Source organism: Hevea brasiliensis, chromosome 3 (assembly GCF_030052815.1).
Source record: "Hevea brasiliensis isolate MT/VB/25A 57/8 chromosome 3, ASM3005281v1, whole genome shotgun sequence".
Lineage (NCBI taxonomy): Eukaryota > Viridiplantae > Streptophyta > Magnoliopsida > Malpighiales > Euphorbiaceae > Hevea > Hevea brasiliensis.
Genome location: NC_079495.1, coordinates 3,010,757 through 3,016,756, shown reverse-complemented (window position 1 = coordinate 3,016,756; position 6,000 = coordinate 3,010,757). Strand labels below are relative to the sequence as shown.

The following is a 6,000-nucleotide window of genomic DNA, read 5'->3' as shown; positions in this document are numbered from 1 at the left end:
GTGCACTCTTCCACTGACTGACTCCTCTACAAAACCTTAACCATAGGGATCTGTTTGGATCTCAGCTGTCTCACTTGGTAGTCCACTATGGCTACAGGCTGCTCCTCAAATGTCAAGTTCTCTTTTAGCTCTATCACATCCGGCTGCAGTACATGAGAAGGATCGGGAATGTATTTCCTGAGCATGGAGATGTGAAACACGGGATGAACGTGAGAGAGGTTGGGTGGTAGCTCCAACCGGTAGGCAACTGCTCCAACTCTATCTGTAACCTCAAAAGGTCCAATATACCGAGGTGCCAACTTGCCCTTCTTTCCAAATCTCATGACTCCCTTCATTGGAGAAACCTTCAAAAATACATAGTCGCCTACTGCAAACTCCACATCCCTCCGTCTGGGGTCTGCATAACTCTTCTGCCTACTGAAAGCTGTTTTCAATCGTTCCCTGATTAAGGGAACCATCTGTGAAGTGTACTGCACTAGGTCTACATCATGCACCTTCGCTTCTCCCATTTCCGTCCAACACAGAGGAGACCTACACTTTCTTCCATATAGTGCCTCATAGGGTGCCATCCCTATGCTGGAATGGTAACTGTTGTTGTAGGCAAACTCCATCAAAGCTAGCTGATCATCCCATTGACCTCCAAAATCCAAAACACTCATGTGAAGCATGTCTTCCAATGTTTGGATTGTCCTTTCGGACTGTCCGTCTGTCTGAGGGTGGAAGGTGTCTTGAAGTTCAATCAGGTGCCAAGTGCCTCCGCAACTTTCTCCAAAACCGAAGTGAATGGGGCCCTCATCGGATATTATGGGCAGGAACTCCATGCAATCGACTATTTCTCAAATGTAGAGCCGCATCTTGTGCCCGCAGTATGTAGTCTTTCTGAGCAAGAAGTGAGTGATTTGGTTAAGCGGTCTACAATTACCCATATCGAATCATATCCTCGCGTGGTACGAGGCAACCTACCACAAAATCCATAGTGATCATTTCCCACTTCCATTCTGGGATAGGGAGCTCTTGCAGCTTCCCTGACGGTCTCTGGTGTTCAAACTTCACCTTCTGACAAGTCAAGCACTTGGACACAAAGTCTGCTATGTCTCTCTTCATGCCATTCCACCAATAGCTATCCTTCACATCATGGTACATCTTGGTGGAGCCTGGGTGGACATTGTACAGTGTATAGTGTGCCTCTTGCATGATTTCGTTTCTGAGATTGTCTACATCAGGCACACATATCCTCGAACCATGCACTAGGGCGCCATCATTGGCAAATCCAAACTCACCACCTTCACTTTGCTGTACTCTTTCTATAATCTTCATCAATTGTTGGTCTCTGTGCTGGGAAACTCTAACTCTGTCCCTCAAGTCTGGCCTCACTGAAAAATGAGCCAACAATACCCCCTCATCTGAAAGATCTAGGATTAAACATTGATCCATCAACTCATGTACTTCCTGAATCAACGGTCTCTTCTCTGCTGAAATGTGCGCCAAATCGCGGAAGATTTCTGCTCAAAGCATCTGCCACAACATTGGCCTTCCTGTGGTGGTACCGATGGTGCAATCATAGTCTTCGTAAGCTCCATCCATCTCCTCTGTCTCAAGTTTAAATCCCTCTGTTGGAAGATATACTTCAAACTCTTGTGGTCGGTGTATATCTCGCACACTTCACCATACTGTAATGTCTCCAGTTTTTCAAGCAAAGACTACACCACCATTTCCAAATCATGGGTGGGGTAGTTACGCTCATGCCTCTTTAGTCGCCTTGAAGCATAAGCCACTACCTTTCCATTCTCGCATCAAGACACACCCTAGGCCAACTCGAGGCGTCACAATACACTGTATCCTTCACCACTCACGGTAGTGTCAACACAGGGCGTGGTTAGACACTCCTTAAGCTTCGGAAACTCTCCTCACATCATCTGTCCAAATGAATGGAACATTCTTCCGGTCAACTTAGTTAGGGAGCCGCTATCCTGGAGAAATCTTGCACAAAACGCCTATAGTAGCTAGACCCGTAAAACTTCGCACCTCGTTGTAGGCCTAAGCCAATCGATTCTGACTTCAATTTTCTTGGGATCCACTTGAATGCCGTCACTAGAAACCACGTGTCCCAAGAATGAGATGCTTTCTAGCCAAAATTCACATTTCGAAAATTTGGCATATAGCTGGTGCTCCCTCAAAGTCTGCAACACCATTCTCAAGTGCCACACGTGTTCTTCCTCGGTCCGAGAGTATACCAAAATGTCATCTATGAATACGATGACAAAACGGTCCAAAAATGGCTTGAACACCCTGTTCATCAAGTCCATAAAGGCTGCTGGTGCATTAGTGAGTCCAAAAGACATCACCAAGAACTCATAATGACCATATCTCGTCCTGAATGCCGTTTTGGACACGTCCTCATTCCTGATTCTCAACTGATGGTAGCCTGATCGCAGGTCTATCTTGGAAAAGAATCTAGCTCCATGGAGCTGATCAAACAGATCATCGATCCGAGGAAGTGGATACTTGTTCTTCACAGTCACCTTGTTCAGCTGTCTGTAGTCAATACACAACCTCAATGACCCATCTTTCTTTCTTACAAATAGCACAGGAGCGCCCCAAGGTGAAGTGCTCGGACGTATGAAACCTTTGTCCAACAGCTCCTGTAGTTGCTCCTTTAACTCTTTCAATTCTACTGGGGCCATCCTGTAAGGTGGCATGGATATGGGGTTTGTACCCGGAACAACATCAATACAGAACTCTATTCCCCTTTCTGGTGGCAACCCTGGAAGCTCTTCAGGGAAGACATCCATGAATTCTCGGACAACAGGAACATTTTCCATGCTGACACCTTCTACAGATGTATCTCTCACCAATGACAAATACCCTTGGCATCCATGCCTCAACATTTTTCTAGCACTAATTGCTGACACCAAGTTATATGGAGCCACGCTCCTGTCACCATCAAAGCTAAACTCTTCCACACCGGGTATGTAGAAATACACCTTTTTATTCCTGCAGTCTAAAGTGGCATAATGAGTTGCCAACCAGTCAATCCCCAAAATTACATCAAAATCCATCACTGGTAGAGGAACCAAGTCTGCTGGGAGGATCTTTCCATCCACTACTACTGGGCTACCCGGAAAAACCATATCTACATCTATGTTGTCACTAAGTGGGGTAGCTACAGACAAAGGACATTCTAAGGTTGTAGGGTTTCTACCCATCCTCATGGCAAACACAGGGGAGACAAATGAGTGCATAGCACCCGGATCTATCAAAACACGAGCCTCATAGGAACAGACCAGAAGAATACCTGCCACAACTACATTTGAAGCTTGAGCATCCTGGTGGGTCAGAGTGAAAACCCGAGCTTGACCCCTACCCTAAGTGGCGTAACCACGACATCGACTTCTACCTCTGACCGCCTCCAAATCCACGTCCCCCTTGTCCTCGGCCTGCCATGCTGGAAGCACCCGGATATAACTGGCGAGGAACATTTGCAACAGAACCCTGTGACCCCATATGTGGCTCGCTGAACACGGGGCATTCCCTAGCAAAGTGACCTGGTTGGCCACACCTGAAGCATACTCCTGAACCCATCAAACAAGGTCCTGAATGTCGTCTTCCACACTGTGCACAAGGTGCTAAGGAAGATCTGAACTGCAGGCTGCACTGTACCTAAATCGTGACCACCGCCGATCCGTATCCGTGTCAACCCTCGAGGTTTGTGTCTAAAACCACTCTTCTTGTTCCTACTTTTTCCTCTGTAATTACTCCGCCACCACTGCAGAGTACCCATTTGGGGAACACCGTAGAACCCTCGCTCTGTTTTCTTTGCTCTTCCATTGTCATCCAAAGATAGCTAATCTCTATCTGTCTGCTCGATCAACTACCACATCAAAAGACGATCGGACATCATGGCCGGTTTGCATACCTCTGTCCAGCCCCTTTAGGAATCTCTTCACCTTCATAGTTTTCAGAGATATCGCTATAGGGGCATATCGCTCAATTCCGTAAATTGCAGAGCATATTCATCTACAGACCTGCCATTCTGTCTCAAGGCCTCAAAGGCCCACTGCTTCTGATCTCTGAAGCTTTCTGGCACAAACTGATTGATGAACAGTTCCACAAACTGAGTCCACGACAAACCATCCATCCGAGATAGTATGTAGTCATTCATCCACTGTCTAGGCATAGGCCCCATGACATGCTGTATACACTCTATTAGTCTTCTATCACCAATCGCAACTCGTTCTCGCTGTCTGCAGGAATCCAAAAATCGATATGCATCGTCTGACACATCATAAGTACCAGGCATCAATTTCTTGAAATTGATGATCTGTTTGTAAGGTTCCCCTCTTGGTACAAAGGGATCGTTGCTGTGGAGGGTGGACCATATACTGCGCCATCATATCAATGGTCCTCTGCAAACCAGCTAGAGTAGCTGCCATGGGGTCCATGGGACCATGTGCCATGAAAGATTGATCCTGAACTGTTGGCAGCTGCTCTTCTACTTGAGCAGCTCTAGGCCTCCTACCCCGCCTCCTCGAGGCAGGCGCCTCATCTTGTGCTGACACCTCGTCAGGCACATCTGGTTCTGGTGCAGTGGTAGCTCTCCTGCTTCTACGCATTTTCCTGAAATTCAGCAGCATTAGCCCACAAAATTCAAAACTGCATGTTACACAGCTCTATGGACTCATATTTATACACAACATATGAAGCAGAAACTAGAAGCAAAGATGACAATGCAAGACGAATATGGACCCTATTTTTCCGCATGTGACTCCTAGTAGACTCTTCCCAACATTTTAGATGAACATTCCCTAAGAATCTGGAGCCTAAGCTCTGATACCAAATTTGTCACGACCCAACTTATGGGCCGGACCGGCACTAGGACCTGGGCCAGCCTAAAGCCCCCAAGGCCCGTAGTAAGCCTAACTGTTCATTAACCCGACTCTAAGGCCCATTTGGGCCCAATATCAAGAAAACAAACGGACAGAGTCCAGCCATAAAATGGACTTTCCAACGGGGAATTTTCGACTCACCCGACCTGTAAACATAATAAATACTCAATTGGGGAGCTCAGCTCACCCTCCACATACTCATATCCTCATAAAAATAAATGGGAGCTCAGCTCCCTCATCCAATCCATCAAACATGCATATCATTATACGTTTACAGGTCCAACATGATAATAATATTACAGACCATAATCAAATAAATACTTCTAACACATGCGGAAATTCTAGGAGTAAATAAAATTACACAAATATTGATAAACAACCTGCGAAGGAGAAAAGCAGGTTAACCAAAATAAAATCCTCCTGTAGCCTGAAAAAAATATTGAACAGGAGTGAGCGTTCGACTCAGAGAGTAAAATATCAATTTTAACCATAATCTCTATAACTATCTAAAACTAATGCTCCCTGTAGAGTGAAATGCAACATCAACAACATTTTCACATTATAACATCAAAAAGGTAATTTGGAGTACTCACGGACCCTGTAGCATCAATCATAACATATGGGAGCTGATCCCCTATACAGCTCTCTTAAATCCAACCTGGTGCCAGCGAAGAACTCAAGCCGGACTTTCGCTTAATAAACCAAATCGAGGGTCCCAGCGAAGAACTCAAGCCGTGACTACCCCTCAAAGGATCGGGTCCCAGCGAAGAACTCAAGCCGTGACTACCCGTCCTATCCATAGTCCACACCACATCACACGCACGCCAACGCAAGCACACTGCTCCAAATTACCACAACAACATCATGGCACTTTAACAGTTATCAATGCATCATAAATCGTGCCTAGAGTTTAACTACATAAATATATGCATATAAGTGATGCATGGGCAGGCTGAACATATAGTAATATCGAAATTACAATTAAAATTAATATTTTACTCACAGACTTGACGACAATCACTGTGGCGGCTGGGCGAAGGAAGAAGGCTGTCCCGGATCACCTGACAATTTTATTACAATCATTTAATAAATTGACTCAATACAAACAAAGAAA

At 45.6% G+C, this 6,000-nt stretch overlaps 1 long non-coding RNA gene across 1 annotated transcript; it reads right to left on the bottom strand.

The window, feature by feature from the left end:
* Nucleotides 1-5,171: 5,171 nt before the first annotated feature.
* On the bottom strand, nucleotides 5,172-5,947 carry LOC131178485 (uncharacterized). Its single transcript, XR_009147421.1, has 2 exons — nucleotides 5,890-5,947; nucleotides 5,172-5,313 (listed from the first exon to the last, which is right to left on the bottom strand). It is a non-coding gene; the product is annotated as an uncharacterized LOC131178485 (long non-coding RNA).
* Between the last annotated feature and the right edge of the window lie 53 nt (nucleotides 5,948-6,000).